Source organism: Thunnus albacares, chromosome 20, assembly GCF_914725855.1.
Source record: "Thunnus albacares chromosome 20, fThuAlb1.1, whole genome shotgun sequence".
Taxonomy (NCBI): domain Eukaryota; kingdom Metazoa; phylum Chordata; class Actinopteri; order Scombriformes; family Scombridae; genus Thunnus; species Thunnus albacares.
Window position 1 is genome coordinate 122,099 of NC_058125.1, and position 19,340 is coordinate 141,438.

Consider the following 19,340-nt stretch of genomic DNA (forward strand, 5'->3'; position numbering starts at 1 on the left):
AATTTCAAATGACAGTAAAACTTACCAATCATAACCATATCTTTTCTCTAAATGGGTGGGCTTTGTTGTTGCTACTTTATGACAAGTTCGGCCCACTGTGTGCTGTGAATGGCTCCACACCTTTACCATGCTGGTACGCCTGTGGTATGCCGAGTAGGCAGAATCTGCACACCACTGGACAGTAATCGTAGCTGGCAGATACACCAGATCTGTCAGGCCCTCTACCTCTGCCTTGCTGGCAGCCTCTCTCCCCCTCCCTTTCCCTCTCTCTGTGTGTTTGATTGCAGGAGTGGAGTCAGGTGTGTGGAGTCAGGTCACCAGCTGCCAGTCATCATCATACTGCTCAGCTTCAAATACCTGGTCCCAACCTCCACACTCTGCCAGATCATAGACGAAGTCACTTTGTCAGTCACGTTCCAGCTCCTTGAAAATCTTGACCTCTTGAAACCTTTTGTTAACTCTTGTTTCTATTTGCCTGCAGCAATTCCTGGCCTGACTCCCTCCTGATTTACCTGCTCTGGATCTCCTCTATTCCCTCCAGCCCTGTGGACTCTTCCTGCCCTGCCCGTTCCCCTGCTCTGCTCTACCCCACTCAGCCCCCTGCACCTGCCCCAGCCTCAGCCTCAAGTTCAACTGCCAGCCTCTGCCCCCCCCCCCCCTTGCCACTTAAGACTTTGCTGCTCCTTTTTTCCCCTCAACATCAAGTTGTAATAAACCAATTATCTGATTCCAATTTCTGGTCTCTGTGTTCTGCACTCTGGGGTTCTGTGTACCAGATCCCCCTCCTCAACCCTCTAAGCCAGTGTCTTTATCCCAGCCCCGCAACCCTACAATGGAGACCTTGGTTCCTGCCATGCCTTCTTAACCAAGTGTTCCCTAATCTTTGAATAGCTGCCCAATACCTATGCCACTGAGCATTCCCGCATCTCCTACCTGATCGGGTTATTGACTAGAGCCGCCCATTAGTGGGCCTCAGCTGTGTGGGAGAGGCAAGGTGAGATCTGTTTCCCCTATCATGAGTTTACCCAGGAAACGTGGAAGGTGTTTGACCACCCTGTCTGTGGCAGAGATGTGGCCACACGACTCCTCTCTCTCCACCAGGGTTCCCACAGTGTTGCCGACTTGGCTATTGCGTTCTGGACTCTGGCTGCTGAGAGTGGCTGGAATGACGAGGCTCTCCACGGTGCTTTCCAGAAATCTTTAAATGACTCTATTAAGGATGAACTGGCCCCTCTGGGATGAACCCCTTGATCTGGACCGATTAATCTCTCTGGCAATCCGGATAGACAACCGGCTCCGCGAGCGCTGTAGAGAAAGTCAAGACTGCAGTCTTTCCCAGTGCCATCAGCCACTTCTCAGTGACCACTCCCCAGTTTTCCTGAGCCCTCCCAAGTCCCCTCCAGCAGCCCAGAGCCTGAGCCCATGCAATGAGGTTGAGCCAGTTTGACTCCTGAGGAGAGGGCACGCAGAATAAACTCCAATTTCGACCGGATCACTGTCTCTCCTCCTGCCTAGTACGCCCAGCAAAAGGGCCGGCTCATCTGTAATGGGAGAAATACAGGTGAGCTGAGCAGCCAATCCTTCTCCCTCTCGACTACAGCTACCTGCCTCCCTCTTGTGGCGCTCGCAGTCCTTACACCTCACTGCCCTCATTGTTTCAGGAGCAGATGAGAACTTCATAGACCATAATGCAGCAGAACAACTGGGATTAGAGAATGTGGCCCTCAAGACCCCCCTAGAAGCTACAGCACTCAATGGGACAGTCCCAGTCATGCTCCTGCTCTCCAGAAATCATCAAAAGAAGATAAGCTTACACATATTTATCATATCTTAAAGAGCTTATAGTACTGTATTTCCCCACTAGAACACTGTGTTCCCAGAATGCAGGCTTACTGGTGGTTCCTACAGTCTTTAAAAGAGGAATGGGAGGCAGAGCCTCCAGATTCGGTCTGGCGGGCAGACACCCGCTCTATGTTTAAGAGTAGGCTTAAAACTTTCTTTTTTGATAAAGCTTATGGTTAGGACTGGCCAGACTCGCCCTTTATCAGCCCTTAGTTATGCTGCTATAGGCCTAGACTGCCCAGGGAACTTCCCATGATGCACTGAGCTCCTCCCTCCTCCTCCTCTCCATCTGTATGGATTCATGTAACATCAATGCATGTTACTAACTTGGCTTCTTCCCCTGAGTTTTTTGTGCTTTCTCATCTCGCAGGAAACCCTGGGTTGCAGGCCGAGCCTTTGCGGTCCTTCGCAGTCCTGTTGGTGTCCTTCCCCGGTTATTGTTATGATTGTTGATACTCTGTCCACCCATTGGTGCTTGGCTATCCCTGGCTCAAGGTTCACAAACCTCATATAGAGTGGTCTCTGGGTAAGATTGTTTCATGGCGCTCATTTTGTCACACTAACTGCTTACTCTCTGCCATAGCCCCTGTCTTGTCTGAACCACAGACCCTGCCAGAGCCTCCTGACCTGTCTTCAGACCCGGAGGTTTATCATGACCTCGCCCCTGTCTTCAGTAAACATTGTGCTCTGTCCCTGCCACTTCACCATCCATATGACTGCTCCATCCACCTCCTGCCTGGTGGTGCTCTCCCAGCAGTCTGCTTTACAATCTCTCCCAACCTGAACATGAGGCAATGGAGAAATACATACAGGTCTCCTTAGCAGCAGAAATCATCAGACCATCTTCATTTCTGGTGGGTGCGGGGTTTTTTTTTGGTTTTTTTGTGGGCGAGAAGGACGGAACTTTGAGACCTTGCACTGATTAGATCTTGCACTGATTTTAGGGGCTTAAATAACATCACTGTCAAAAATAAATACCCCTTGCCTCTCATAAGTTCTGCTTGGTACCACCATCTTCTCCAAACTGGACCTGCGCAATGCATACAATCTTGTCTGCATCCGAGAAGGAGATGAGTGGAAGACTGCATTTAACACACCCATGGGCCATTTCGAATATCTGGTTATGCCTTTTGGTCTGACTAATGCCCCTGCAGTTTTCCAGGCTTTGGTGAATGACGTCCTCCATGACACGATCAACCGATTTGTTTTTGTATACCTTGATGATATCCTGATCTTTTCCTAGACCAAGTCAGAACAGTGAGCAGCATGTGCGCCAGGTCCTACAGCGCCTCCTGGAGAACAAGCTGTATATGAAAGCAGAAAAGTGTGAGTTCCATGTACCTTCTGTGTCATTTCTCAGCTATATCATTGCACAGGGGCTGGTGCTGATGGATCCAGCTAAGTTGACAGCTGTTACAGAATGGCCAAGACCCACTAACCTGAAACAGTTACAACGCTTTCTAGGCTTTGCAAACTTTTACAGGAGGTTCATTAAAGATTACAGCTGCATAGCTGCTCCGCTCACTGCCCTCACCTCCACTTCCATTCCTTTGCTGTGGTCTCCTGAGGCAGTAGCGGCCTTTAAAGACCTTAAGAACCCCTTTGCCTCAGCACCCATCCTCATCCAACCAGCTCATCAGTTTGTTGTTGAGGTGGACGCTTCAGACAGCGGGGTAGGTGCAGTACTATCCCAGCAATCATCAAATGACAATAAACTTCATCCATGTGCCTTTTTCTCCTGCAAGCTGTCACCTGCTGAAAGAAACTATGATATCAGTAACCAGGAACTTCTTGCTGTCAAACTGGCTCTAGAGGAGTGGCGTCACTGGTTGGAGGGTACTGTCTAGCCCTTCATTGTTTGGACAGATAACAAGAATCTCTCATATACCCAATCTGTCAAACAACTAAATTCTCGACAGGCAAGATGGGCTTTGTTTTTTGGTCATTTCAATTTCTCTCTCACCTACCGTCCAGGTTCCCGTAATGTCAAGCCTGATGCCCTGTCCCAACAATTTACTGTTGAGGAGTCAGCTGCTAACCCAGAACTTATCCTGCCACCCACTTGCTTCATTGCCTCAATCACCTGGGAAATAGAATCATTGGTCAAGCAAGCCCAGCATCAACAACCAGACCAAGGTAACAGTCCCACTAATTGCTTGTTTGTCCTATACTCTGTTCGTTCCCAGGTGCTGCAGTGGGCCCACTCATCTCACCTGACCTATCATCCAGGTGTCACCTGGACCACTGCCTTCCTCTGTCAGAAGTTTTGGTGGCCCACCATGGACAAAGACACCTGGTCCTTTATCTCTGCCTGTACAGTATGCACCCAAAACAAGTCTTCAACCAAGTCCAGATCTGGCCTACTCCGTCCTCTGCCTGTCCCCAGTTGGCCGTGGTCCCACATCGCTTTGGATTTTGTAACTGGTCTCCCACCATTGAACGGTAAAACAGTCATTCTCACCATAATAGATCACTTTTCCAAAGCTGCACATTTTCTTGCTCTATCCAAACTTCCCTCTGCTTGGGAGACTGCAGACCTGTTGGTGGACCATGTCTTCCGCTTGCATGGAATCCCATCTGACATTGTGTCTGACAGAGGCCCACAGTTCACCTAACAGGTTTGAAAGGCATTTTGTTCAGCCCTAAAAGCCATGGTCAGTCTGTCTTCTGGTTATCACCCCCAGTCTAACGGCCAAAGCGAGTGGGCCAATCAGGAAATAGAGGCTGCTCTCCGCTGCATCACCTCTGCTAATCCGTCCACCTGGAGTGCTCAATAGCCCTGGGTGGAGTATGCTCACAACACCTTACCTAATGCCTCCTCAGGTATGTCCCCTTTCCTTTGCTCCCTTGGTTATCAACATCCTTTATTCCCTGCACAGGAGCAAGAAATAGCTGTCCCCTCTGTTCAAGCTCCCATGCGCCGCTGTCGCAGAACCTAGAAGCGAGCACTTTCTGTCCTCCTCTGCTCCTCATCTCGGATCCAGAGCCAAGCAAATTGCCACTGCACGCCTGCGCCCTCCTACACACCTGGCCAAAAGGTATGGCTCTAATCTAAGGATGTTCCCCTTAGAGTGGACTCCAAGAAATTGGCTCCCCATTATGTGGGTCCTTTGGAGATTGAGTCAGTCATTAATCCATGTGCTTGTCCACCTTAAGCTCCCTGCCTCTCTCTCCGCATCCATCCCGCCTTCCATGTCTCCCAAATGAAACCTATCTTCACCAGTCCGTTGTCCTCCCCCTCCTCTGTCCTCTGTCCTCTGCCCAGGATCATTGATGATCGCCCTGCTTACTTGGTTCGGCAGCTGGGAGACTGATAAGACAGAGAACTGATGAATGTCATTCAGGCTTACATAAAATCATATGAAAATTACTGTCCATGCTGGCAATTATTTGTCAGCTAGGACGGCTATTATTTTGCCCTTTAGGCCAACGAGAAGGCAAATGACAGGAATATACATTTTCATGAATATTGGACATTGCATGTAGGAAATATCACTTTCCGTGTCCACTATGTGGCGCAAGAGAACACCCACTAATTATACATCATGTGTAGACCACACCATGTAAATTTCAAGTTAATTGGATGACATTTCTCACATAAGGCTGACTTCTTGTTGCCATAAGGTGGCACTATGACTCAATATGAATGTGTAAATGTGTTCAGGCCTGGACTCCTATAAAACATGAGAAATCTGGGGCAGATTGGACAATGTAAAGCGGAGTTACAACAACTCCATTTATTGCCCCAAACATGTTTTGAGCAAAATTTAATGGCAAAACTAAAACTAAAAAGCTTCAAAATTTAACATTGTGAAGGTCTTTACCAAATTTGAAGTTATTTGAGTTAATCTCTAGGAGGAGTTTGTTGAAGTAGAATGCCTCTCAATGGCTTCACTTTATGAAAAAAATACTATTTTGTGTGTCTCAATATGATACAGGTTCCTGCTAAATTTTGTAAATCTACGTCAAAATTAAGGGTGGGGCTTGGACATTTTCTAGGGGGCGCTCTTGAGTCATTTTGCCACACCCATGCCTAAGACCCATATGCAATATCAAGTGATGCCACTTCTGATGCATGCACAAAGTATCATGAGTTTTCGAGCACCCCTACCACCTCAAAAATGATAAATCCAAAATGGCTGACTTCCTGTTGGGTGAAAAAATTGAAAAAAATGTTATATTTTGAGAATGGTGAGAGCAATGAGCCCACCGAATTTCATGAACATCAAAGAAACTTTGCTCCAAAACGGCCCTCGTTTGGGGGTGCTATGGAGCCCACTGGCCACGCCCGAACCTTATTACTACAGAACTTTGCAATTTTTGCCAGTTCTGACGTGTGCCAATTTTCATGAGTTTTCAAGCATTCTTAGCCCCTCAAAGCATGGGGGGGGGGGGGGGGGGGGATAATTATAACAAAATCAATGGGCTCCTTGCACTTCCAGTACCAGGGACTGTTGTAATCAGATAATGTTTGCCATATAAGGCTGACTTCCTGTTCTCAGTAGGTGGCGCTATGAGTATGACTCAATGTTGACAAGTATATGTGTTCAAGCCTGGACTCTTATCAAGCATGAGAAATGTGGTGCAGGTTGGACAATGTAAATTCAATTTACAACAACCTCCTGTTTCATGGCGAAACATCAAAGTTTGCCGCATTGCCATGGCAAGGGCGTTCAATGAAAACTCAAGCTATTAAGAACTTCTCTTGACACGTAGATGTGTTCAGGTTGGGACTCTTATCAAGTGTGAGAAATCTGGGGCAGAATGGCCAATATATGTTTAAGTTATAACAACTTCCTGTGTCATGGCGAAACATCAAAGTTTTTTGCATCGCCACAGCAACAGTGTTCAATGAAAACTCAAGATTTTCTTTTCATTACAAAGGTCGTTGGATGACATTGACCAATTTAAAGTTCGTCGGGTTAAATCTTTAGGAGGAGTTTGTTAAAACACAAAGCCTGCAAATGGCAAAATCTGCGCAACAATCACAAATTAAATTTCAAAATGGCCGACTTTATGTTGAATTTAGGGTATGGCTCCAGAGGATCTTTTGTGTGTCTGGCCATGATACATGTCCCTACCAAATTTTGTTCATGTACGTCAATTTTGAAGGAGGGGCTTCATATTTGAAATTTTCTGTAGGGTGCCCTTGAGCCATTTTGCCATGCCCATGGCCAAGACCCATAAAATATTGAATTTTTGTTTTGTAAGTTTTCAAGCATGTTTAGCCCCACAAAAATGTGTTTCTTTTGGAAGAATAATAATAATAGAGAATAATAATTCCTTCAATTACAAGAGGGCCTTTGCACTGTGCGATGCTTGGGCCCTAATAATAATAATAATATTGATCTCTACAAAAACAATAGGTTCTTTGCACTTTCAGTGCCAGGGCCCTAATTACAGCTACTTTAAAGGACTGTGGTACATAACCTGTTAATAAAGACATACTGATCATATCTCATAAAGAAGTGCTAACTAAGGGTGTGACTTCCTTAAGCAGCCTAGTTAGGATGGGGTCAAAGAGACAGGTTGATGGTTTAGATGAAGAAATCATTGAAGTTAGTTCAGGAGGGTTGATTGGAGAAAAACAGTCTATATAATATATATATATATATATATATATATATATATATATATATATATATATATATATATATATATATATACACATATATATATATATATGGATCTTATATATATATATATATATATATATATATATATATATATATATACATATATATATATATATATATATATATATATATATATATATATATATATATATATATATATATATATATATATATATATATATATATATATATATATACATATATATATATATATATATATATATACATATATATATATATATATATATATATAAGATCCAGTAACCATTACAATAGCAGACATCCTAGAACGAGTGTCAGATATGAAGAGCTGGACAGCACCGGGCCCTGACATGATCCACACCTACTGGCTAAAGAAACTGACTGCACTCCATGAATGCCTGGCAGCACAAATGAACCAGCTGCTGATAGATGGGATACACCCAGAGTGGTTAACCCAAGGGCGGACAGTCCTGATCATGAAGGACCCCCAAAAGGGCATGATCCCATCCAACTACCAGCCAATAACCTGCCTCTGTACAACATGGAAGCTCCTGTCAGGCATCATAGCGGCTAAGATGAATAGGCACATGGCCCAATACATGAGCAGGGCCCAGAAAGGAATTGGTAGTAATACCAGGGGTGCTAAGCACCAGCTAATGGTCGATAGAGCAGTCACCCAAGACTGCAAGACCAGGCAGACCAACCTGTGCACCGCCTGGATTGACTACAAGAAGGCCTATGACTCAATGCCACACACATGGATACTGGAATGCTTGGCAATGTACAACATCAACAGGACACTAAGAGCCTTCATCAAGAACTCAACGGGGCTGTGGAAAACGACTCTGGAGGCCAACTCAAAGCCAGTTGCACAAGTTACCATCAAGTGCGTCATATACCAAGGTGATTTATTTTCCTTTTAAATGGTGCCACATTTGTAAGGAACATGCATTTGTGGGATGTGCAACAGAGCTGAGTATGTGGGTTGCGCCCATGAAAAATTTGCCAAATCTTCTCTTCCAATGCCAAACAGCTTATTTTGCTGTTGCTATTGACTCTTGTCAATGCCTGGTACCCAGGCACCTGATTGGCAGCACCTGTGAGCATGGGCCCTAATACAGTGGTCAGTAGGTGTCTGCTCCAAGAATCGGCATGCCACGTTTGACTAATCTGGATAGGGCCCGTGCGATAGGGCAACTTCAAGCTGGTGTTCCGCAAAACCAAGTTACGGCATTATTTGGAGTGAGTCCTAGTACCATCTCCAAAGTGAAGGCCAAGTTCCATATAACGTGGGATGTTAGAGACAAGCCGCGAAGTGGGTGTCCCAAAAAGACAACACCCCAAGAAGACCGTTTCCTCACCCTGTCAGCACTTAGGTACCGTAAGCTGTCTTCTACAGATTTGCAGTCAAGGTTTGCAGGACGATATGGCTGACGGCTCTCTGCCCAGACAATCCAGAACACACTGCATACAGCCAATCTCCAGTCTCATAGGGCTGCCAAGAGGCCTGCCATGACTGCCCTTCACTGTCAGGCCCGTTTGCGCTGGTGTCGGCAACACGTGCACTGGAACCTGAAAATGTGGAGGAATGTTATGTTCAGCGATGAGTCCAGATTCTGCCTATGGCAGTTGGATTGTAGGGTCAAACTGTGGACAAGACGCGGAGATCGCTATGCTGATTGTTGCACCGATAGAGTAACATCTTTTGGTGGAGGCAATGTGATGGTGTGGGGCGGTATCTCCCTTACCGGAAAAACCAGGCTTGTCATCATTGGAGGCAATCTCAATGCAGAGAGATATCAAGATGAGATTCTGCAACCAGTGGCAATTTCATATCTCCACAGTCTGGGACCGAACTCTATCCTCCAAGATGACAACGCTCGCCCCCACAGAGCAGGGTTTATCAGAGATTACCTCCAGAATGTGGGAGTGGAGAGGATGGAATGGCCTGCCAGCAGTCCTGACATCAACCCCATTGAACACTTGTGGGATCAGCCCAGGTATTTAGTGTATATATTAGTTATATGACAGAGAGAGAGAAGAATCACTTGTTTTGGTGCCAGGGTTCCCTCTGGGACCCTGACTTTATGGGGAGGGGGTGTGACGGCCCCAGAGCCTGTTGCCTCTGTTGCCTTTGGTCCTGTGGTTTGTGTCTGTGTTTGCAGGTCCTTGGATGGGTGGAGCCGATGTCATTCAAGTACTAACTGGGAACACCTGGCCAATGCCCCAGAAAGCATTTAAACCCGCCTGCCCTGATTCCAGTCTCTCTCTGATCCCTTCTCCACTCACCACGCTGTGGTTGTTTTTTGCGTTGCCTTTTTGGTTTTGTTTTGCACTGACAACACGCACCTCACATTATACAATACATCCACACACTTTCAACCACCACTGATACTGACTTCCACACCCCATTGCAATTATTGTTATTTACTTTAATAAAGTTCTGTTTATTATTGCTGAGTTTGGGTGTGCGTCTCCCTCCTTTGTTGTGGCCTGCGAGCCGGTCATAACAATATATATATATTTATTTATTGCTAAGGTTGCCTGTTAAGGGTAGGAGGTGATGAATTTTGTCTCTAATAGTTAGAATTTTATCATTAAAGAAGCTCATGAAGTCATTACTACTAAAAGCTATAGAAATACATGGATCAATAGAGTTATGACTCTGTCAGCCTGACCAAAGTGTTGAAAAGGAACCTAGGGCTGTTTTTATTCTCTTCTATTAATGATGAGTAATAGGCAGCTCTGGCATTACAGAGGGCCTTCCTATATGTTTTAAGACTATCCTGCCAGACTAAGCGAGATTCTTACAGTATGGTGGAAAGTCATATCCTTTAAAGTTTGCACGATGTTTGCTTTAATTTGTGGGCTTGGGAGATATACCATGCAGGTAACCTATTTTGTTTTATTATCTTCTTTCTCAAAGGGGTGATGGAGTCGAGTGTCATTCACAGTGAGCCTGTGGCACTATCAACAAGATGATCAATATGCGAGGGACAGAAGTTTGCATAGTAGTCCTCTGTTGTATTGAGACATGGCACTGAATTTAATGCTGATGTAATCGCTTCCTTAAATTTACTATCAGATAGACATCTAGTGAAGACATTTTTGTTTAATGACATGTAGTCCAGCAATAGGAATTAGGAGGTAGTAATAAGTATTTATTAACTAATTGTCTGATAAAATAGGATTTTGTAGAAAGACTATTAAACGTTCAATTTTGATGTCAGAACAAGGTCGAAGGTGTGGTTAAAACAGTGAGTGAGTTTACTTCTCACTCACTGCACTACACTGCTACACTCTGAGATAAGCCAATTGAGTCTAATAATGAGATAAATGTAATGCTAAGGCTATAATTATCAACATCCACATGAATATTAAAGTCACCTACTATAATTACTTTCTGTATTAAGGAGTTTGATAAAAACTCTTAGAATTCAGATAAAAGTACAGGCCAGGAGGGCGATACATGATAACAAATAGAACTGGCTGTAGAGTTTTCCAGGTTGGGTGTGAAATACTTAGAACAAGGCTTTCAAATGAGTTATAATTAAGTTTAGGTCTAGGGTTGATTAATAGGCTTGAGTTGAAAATTGCTGTAACTCTACCTGCTTGGCCGGTGTCTCAAGGAATGTGATTATTAATATGACTAGGCTAACATAGTCTTGAATTTAAACATTTTATTTTCTGTTGCACAACAGAAAATATTTAATTAAGGATACATTCCCCATGTACTGAACATCTACATCTCTCATCTTAACCAAACTGATAAACACAGCATGCATGTGTGAGAGCAGATCTTGTCTTTCTTTCCGAGGTTTATTTATTAACGTCAGTGTGGGAAAGTACAGATACCTTGCACAAATTACTTTTTTCCTATTAACCCAACCCCAGGCATCCCGCTGATATACAACAAATACAAGCATATAACTTAAACCTACACAAACAGACGAATATTAACCCACATATAAATAAATAATAATAATAGGAGCAATTACTCAGAGATGATAATCTCAGGTTTCTCAAAAAGGATAGGAAAGGATCCCATACTCTATAGAACTTACTCACTGACCTTTGAGTGGAATAATTGATTTTTTTCAAGTTTAAAACACAGCATAATGTCCCTAATCCAGTGGGAATGAGAGGGAAGGACATTGTCCCTCCATTTGTGTAGTATGGTACATCAAGCCAGTAAGGAAGTGAAGGCCGGCACATCTTTAGTTTTGGGCAGTGACAATTCTAGTGGGGGAATGCCAAAGACTGCAGTCAACGGGTTAGGCTCGAAGGGATATTATAAGATTTCAGAGAGAGTTTGGAACACTAATTTCCAAATTTCAGCTAGGCAAGGGCATGCCCAAAACATATGAAGAAGTGAGGCAGGGGCACGTTTACATCTGTCACAGATAGGATCTACGTGGGGATTAATTTTAGCTAGTCTTGTTTTGGAATATAATGTACTACTTTGAACTGTTTAAATGCATGACGCACATATAGAGGAGGAATGTATCTTACTAAGAACCAGGTCCCAATGTCATCTGAAAGATTAAAATCAAAGACATGTTCACATGCTGTTTTAATAGTTGATAAGGGGGAGCAGCTTTGGTTTGAAATGCAGGAATATAGAGTTGACATTGATCCTTTCAGGGTAGAGTTTAAAGACAAAAAGTGTCTATAGGGTTGTGCGGGGGTTTTTCCGGGAACTGGGGTATAAGACATTGCAAAAAATGTCTGACTTGTGAATATTTAAAAAACTAGGTCCTAGGTATACCAAATGAATCCATTAGTTGTGAAAAAGATGTGAAACAATTGTTGATAAAGAGGTTTTCAAAACATTTCAAGCCCTCATTATCATTCATAGAGACCCGAGCTGGACATAAGGGCTGCAAATGAAAATGCACCCAGTAGGACAGGCAACGGATGTTCGCTGCCCAATAGTAGAACTGAAAGTTAGGTAAAGCCATGCCCCTACCGATTTAGGTCACTGAAGGAAAGATTTCTGTAAACCAGGGTGTTAACCATTCCAAATGAATGAAGAAATGATAGAATCAAGGGACTTAAAGCAAGATTTAGGAATACAAACTGGAAGGAATTGAAAAAGAAAAGAAACTTTGGCAGACGCATCATTTTAACAGAATTTATTCGCCCAATGTGAGATAGAAGAGGGTAGAATAAATCAAGTTTGAACCAAAACCAAATTTTCCTAACACCAGCCACTGAAACAAGATAAAAACAGAGGAAAAAAAGAATTCAACAGACAAATATTGTACATTTCGTACAATATTTTGTTATAGCTTTATTAAAATAATCTGTCAATGAATCTTTGCTTCCAGCTGAGACTACATCGAAAGTGAGAGGCACAAAGAAAGTTAACAATCTAAGCAGTTATATGTGGGTAAAGCTGATTATTTACATACATAGAGTTTGTACGCTCACTTCTGTTTTAGAATTCAGAACAGTGCTTGTCTCTTGTCTATTATTGCTTTTGGAAACTGTTCATTGATAAAGAATGAGGTACCTTTAAGTTCTTTTCCTCTTTGCAGTAAGGCCATCTTCATTTTTGTTAGGGAGCTTTGGGCCAAGACAATGTTCACGCTGTACCTCTATTTTACTAGTCTGATTATCTGTTAGCTTCTAGGTGATCTCTGATAAAGCCTTTAATTTTGTTTTCAGCTGCAATATAGTTTTCATTAGGCTCTCCCTTAATATAATACCCAAATGACCAAATTATTCCTTATGCTTCCGCATTTTAGACCCAGTGGTTCCTCTTCATTTTACTACTTTCCACTTCCAACCTCTTTTTTGTAGTTGAAAGGAAATCTATCGTTTTACACAGTTTTTATTCTCTGCTTGCATCTGCAGCAAAATCTCATTGTTGAAGTTCATAGCTTGCTTTAATGCATATATCTGGAGACTGGAGAGAGGCAAGAACATCTAGCTTTTTATGGTGTGTTCACAAGGAACAGGGAGCAAATTTTCACATTTACATTATTTGCGCAAGTTTGACCGTGGGGTCATTTGTTTTTACATGCGTTATTCGTGCAAGTTTGACAGTGGAATCATTTGTGTTTATTCTTCCTCAAAAAGCCAGCGAGCAATGGCAGGTACCGACTAGTCCCCACCAAGACATGTTGTGTTACTGAAGCTCAGCCTGCCTGCCATCATGACAGCTCAGTCAGTCAGTAAAAAACAGTCACACCGACACTTAACTGTAGACACATTAGCAACTCCTCTTTTTGTGCTGTGATACACTGCATTAATCCATCACATAAAACCCAAAAATCAGTTGATTTGCACTTCCCAGATGACAACTACAGACCTTAAAGTGGTATGAACCCCAAATAAACTTACATTTTGCTGTGATTTAATCACAATAAACGGATCAAAAGGATGCCGAAATAACTACATCATGATGGTGATTTGTAAAAAGTCTGAATTCATGCTTTGTCAGTTCTGTCCGCAAGACAACAAGAAAACCACTGTTAAAATGCTTGTTTTCTGTATGGAGTTCAGATCGATCAGAGCTGTTTGGCAAACAGTAGCTGCTCCATTCACACTCAAAATAATGTTGAAATCGAAAGTCATAAATACAGAGCAACATGTTTATACATATACAGCTACATATTGTGTAACTATATAAGGGACTGTTCGTTATTTATCAGAGGGAGGGGAATGGCTGGAGTGTGACTTTGTTAGTTAGTTAGTTTTTTTTAAATTATCTTAACCCTCCCTGGAGCTACAAATATTTTGCCTTGAGCCTCTCTGAGCAACTGGGGGAAAATGCATGACCCTCCCTCGACCATAAATGACCATATTTTATTATATTGACACCAAAGGTAGGTAGTATTGCAGAAAATACAAGCAAAGGCCGACCTTTTCCAACCATTATGTTTAATAAACCGTGACTCTTTAGCATTGACTCTCTGACCCCCCTTCCCTCTTTGGGGAAAAAAGCAAACTACCAGCTCCTCTCCTATATTACTGCAAAATGCACCTATGACAATTCCAGTTCTGAAATAAAAATAAGATGCTAACTTAGTCCAGCCAGTGCAATGAGCAAACAGCATGGAGGGAGTGAGAGTTATCACCAAAACAAACAGCTATTTTCTTAAGCAAAATGCAATCCTCCTTATACATAATCGCATCATCACACAAGCTGTGTGTGTACTTCAGCAGAATAAAGGTGCATGACAGCCACCCCTCCTACCACACAAAACCAACAAAATTTAATAAGCCTACACTTCACACAAACACACACACACACACACATATATCAGCGTGCACACAGCCAAGCAAGATGTGTATATTAATGACCATTTTCCCCATGCACAACAGTGGCAGCAGTGGCCAGGATAATATCAGTTGGCTTGGCTACCGTTATTTGATTTTAAAAACTTATCTTTTGCTGATCACATTGATGAAAGTTACGAAAACAAGAAAACGAAATCCTGGAGTAGGGCTGGGCGAAATGACCAAGATCTCATATCCCGATATAGGTCATTTCATATACCGATAATGATACCTATCCAGATAAAGCACATTTTAATTCAATGAATAAATAGTTGATCAGTCCCCTCCGTCTCCCCCCGCCAGCATAAAGCCGCCTCCATGTGTGCTTTTACATAGCATGCAGGTGTTCCGGATTCAGAGGGGAGACTGAGATCAGACTGATCAGAGCTGTATACTCTGCCATGAGGGAATACAAAGACATTACTAGAACAAGGGGAGGACATTTCTCTTCGTTTGATAATATTAAAAGTTAAGTACGATTTTTCTGTCGGCTTCCCGACTTTAAAAAAGAGAGAGAGAGAGCTGAGAGCACCAGAGAGAGAGAGAGAGAGAGAGAGAGAGAGAGAGAGAGAGAGAGCAAGAGAGTGAATGAAGAGAGGAAGCGCTGGTAGTGAGGAAGTCAGTGAATCAGATCAATAAAACGTTATTTTCTGATTGTTTCACAGCGGTTACGTTCTAAAGCACAAACACGCCCACACCCCCACACACCTCCGCTCAACACTGCGCTTGGTTTGGTCTGAGTACGGGCTAAGGGGCTATAGAGAGCAGAGGAGAGTAGCACGACCATAAATGACAGCAAAACGCAGCAGAGACTCTCACATTGAGCTGAAATTAAAAGAGTGCACATAAGTTTGGTAAATAACACAAATAAAGACAGTCTCTACTGCGTTATGCTGTCATTTATAGTTGCCGTCTTGCTGCTTCTCTGCTCTTTCTCAGTGCTGCGGGGCTGAGCCCTCCACATGTGTGCAGTGCAGCAGAGACAGACAGCAGTGGAGAGTTGATGACAACTAAACTCGTTATGTTACTGTAAGTGCAATAAAAGCTTTGCGAGTAGAGTGAAAAGCCAAGAAGAGTAATTTGTCAATGTAATCCGCACAAAGACAGACTCCAAATGACGAAAAATATTGCTACAATCGTGTGATTTGCGTCACAACGATATAAACGATAGAGCAAAATATGAAATGATAGACATTTTTCTCTAGTTGCGCGATATATATCGTCATATCGCACAGCCCTATCCTGGAGTTGAAAAAAGCCTTGGTTTTCTGCACCAAATTAGTTCTGGTGTATGTATTAATTTGCCGATTAACTCCAACAAAAGTTAATTTTTGAAAAAGATATGGATAATCACTGGCCATGGTTACTCCTTGCTTGTTTATCTGTTTTTTCCCCCTGCTAGCTTGTGGTTTTGTCCGCTCCATTTTGGTGCATATAACGGTGACAATAATTGCCAGCATGGACAGTAATTTTCATAACATGATTTTATGTAAGCCTGATATTCATCAGTTCTCTGTTAACAATCTCCCTTAACTTGTTTGTGTTTGTATGGGCCATATAGTCGTGGTGAGGTAAACGCCGCTTCCACCACTGAAATTTGGGTGGCGGACGTGGTGTATATTCCGGCTATGATAACTGTCAAATAGTGTGCAGACTCTGCCTACTCGGCGAACCACGGGTGTACCAGCATGGTGGTGGTCCGGACCCATTCACAGCACACAGCGGGCTGAATTTGTCATAAAATAGTGACAAAAAAGCCCACCCATTTAGAGGGAAGATATGGTTATGATTGGTCAATTTTACTGTCATTTGAATTACTCGGCCCTCTAAAATTATAGCTGGGCCACCAATGACAGAGCTAAAAGCAGCATTTTCTTCCCAGCAACCACAGAGGCACAAAAGTCTGATAGGCTGACAAAAGGGGTTTCTTTCATTTAACCCTTCAAATTCCAACACAAACTGAATAGGCAGGTTTGAATGGTTTATTTCCTCAGAAACGTTTTATGACTCCCATACAGTGTATCATCTCCCTCCCAAGTCCCTCCCCAGTGCTTAAAAAATATTTGACGTGCCTCCCCCGTTTTGCACCACCCCCCTCCCTCTCATAACTAACCAACAGTCCCTAACCTCACCAGCATTTAAGATGTTAATTATTGATGACAGCAGCTAAGGGGGTGTGTGACCCCAGTGTTAGCTCCAGCTAAGTTAGGTCGATAAGCAAAAGTGAAGATAAATCAATTTTTTAATCCCACAAGTTTAAAACAAACTCCTCCCGCAGGCAAATGGCTCCGGATTAGAGCAGAATCCAGTGTGACTGGTGTGGTGGTCCAGTGTGTATTTATTCCTCCAGAAATCAGCAGCAGCACCAACGTGCTCCTCAACCCTCTCCTCCAGAGCTGGCCGGTGTTATGTCCCAACTAGTTTTCAAGCTAACTGGTTTCCGTACCTAACAGCAGCAGCTGTTGTCTGCCTCTATCAGCAGATTCCTCACACATTCACAAACATATAACTGGTGATTTTCAAGTTGCATCTCAGATCTACTGCAGCGAATGAGATTGTAGTGAACATTATATCACAGCCACCTAAGAAAAAAGAAATTTAACAAAATATAATCTTTGCAAGATCACATCAAGCTTGATTCCATCTCACTAGAGCAAAATGATCTATGTCACTAACCATGTGTTTACCGCTCTGAGCCACTCAAGCTTTCACATTTGTCCCCTTCCGTCACATATTTTGTCAGAGTCCAGAATCCAGGTAACATTTTGTTTTGGGTTTACCCAAAACAACTGGTTACCTTGGGCTTGTCTGAGAAAAATACCTGAACATATTTATAAAGTTTCTTTTCCTCAAGGCTACAAACATATTGACCACTACATTGTAGCCCCCTACGACACTAACATTACACATTTATGATAAAGATATACTTTTAAACAGTGATGATCTAACTCAGACAATACTGTCAAAATACGCTAAATAATATATCAGTTAAAAATAAACACTGAGCCACAGGGTGAGTAATGCAAGTGGTAATAGTCTACCCTAAACACAGTACTAAAAACATGGACCTCATTTACAGTCGTTTTCCTTTCTTTTGTGTATATTGTGTAGTAAAATAAAATATAGATGGGCAACCACTCAGACATCTATGTCATTAAATGTTCGTCAATATTGTGTTATTCAAGAGCTTTACTCCAAATACCATGCCTTTCAAATGTGTAATGTCCACATGCATGTTTTCTAAATTATGTTCAGACACTAGTTAAGATCAAGCAATTAAGTAATTACCAACATCTGGCACAGGAGAGCGAGTATAAAAGAAGAATGGGGCAGGTGATTGTATGGTTGATTGTATTGTATGAAAGCAGACATCACAAAATGGGTGAATATATTATTGCTCCATATTTCCGTGGATCTTATGGAAATATTTACATATTTCATATCTGAGTGTCTCTATTGTTTTACTTTATTAGATTGCCCAATGTGATGACTGTCAAAAAAGAGGGCATCTATAAAGGAGAAAATCCAGTATAAACCCATTGAGGTGAATGAAATGAAATGAAACATGTTTTTTTTAACATAGAAGTCTTATGGTATGCTTTGGTTTGCATTTAAGGTGTCAGAGCCCTTTGAACTTGTGGGGATGGACCTTGTGGGCAAGTTGAAGTGCTCAAACAATCGACACACATACATTTGGTAGACTATTTCACTAAATGGCTAGAGGTCTATCCACTAAAAAGTAAGAGGGCAGAGGAAGTGACAGACTGCATACTGGATTTTTCTATAAGTATGGTGCACCAAAACGAATTTTGACTGACTGGGGAAAAGAATTTGTCAACAAAGTAAGTTGAATTCTGAGACATGTGATATTACTGTATATTTTTATACACAGAAACACTGGGAAAAACAACATGGTATTACATAAAAATGTATGTTCTTCATTTCCATATCCAATGCTTGTGCTAGATGAACCTGAATTTTTGTGCTAAGCTTGGCTTTGCCAGAAGCCTCTGTGCACCATAGCACCTGCAAACAAATGGCTTGGTGGAAAAGCTTAAGGGCACCATTCAAGGCTGAAAATACAACTGTCTACATTTTGTGTGTATATCTCTATCTATATTTTGTATGTCTATCTCTCTAGAGAATGACCATATTTGTCCATTTTCAGGGCTTTGAAAAAGATGGTGCAGGACCACCCAAGTGACTGGGATAGTTATATCAAACCGACTTTGGACTATGCACAAAAAACAAATAACCACCAAATATTCTCCTTATTTTCTCATGTATGGAGGGGAGGCCCGTTACCCATCAGAAATTCCAGACAAGTGGCAGGTATGATGACATTTACCTACAATAAGAACTGCTTTGGTAACCATATGTATTTCTCTGCTATAACGTGTCTTTTGCTTATTTATCTATACCAATGTTGCAGATAAGTGACAAAAACCTCCATGCACCGATTAAAAATGAGGAGCCGTGCACCCGAACTACATACCTCAAAGATGTGTACGCTAAAGTGGAGGCCAATATTGCAGAAGGACAAAAAAGGGTGCGGAAGAGGAAGTTATCAAAGGGGGAGGATGACTGCTTTGT

General features: G+C 42.5%; 1 protein-coding gene and 1 long non-coding RNA gene across 6 annotated transcripts in view; one reads left to right on the plus strand and one right to left on the minus strand.

The window, feature by feature from the left end:
• ccdc57 (coiled-coil domain containing 57) overlaps positions 1–19,340 on the minus strand; it is a 130,212-nt gene that overhangs the window by 35,324 nt on the left and 75,548 nt on the right. The gene's annotated exons all lie outside the window — the stretch shown is intronic.
• LOC122971960 lies at positions 29–5,150 on the plus strand. Of its 3 annotated transcripts, none has more exons than XR_006399596.1 (4): positions 29–994; positions 4,029–4,284; positions 4,722–4,880; positions 5,108–5,150. It is a non-coding gene; the product is annotated as an uncharacterized LOC122971960 (long non-coding RNA). The 3 variants fall into 3 exon arrangements; XR_006399594.1 differs by lacking the exon at positions 29–994 and adding an exon at positions 2,218–3,978 and having other exon boundaries at positions 4,072–4,284; XR_006399595.1 differs by lacking the exon at positions 29–994 and adding an exon at positions 2,218–3,168.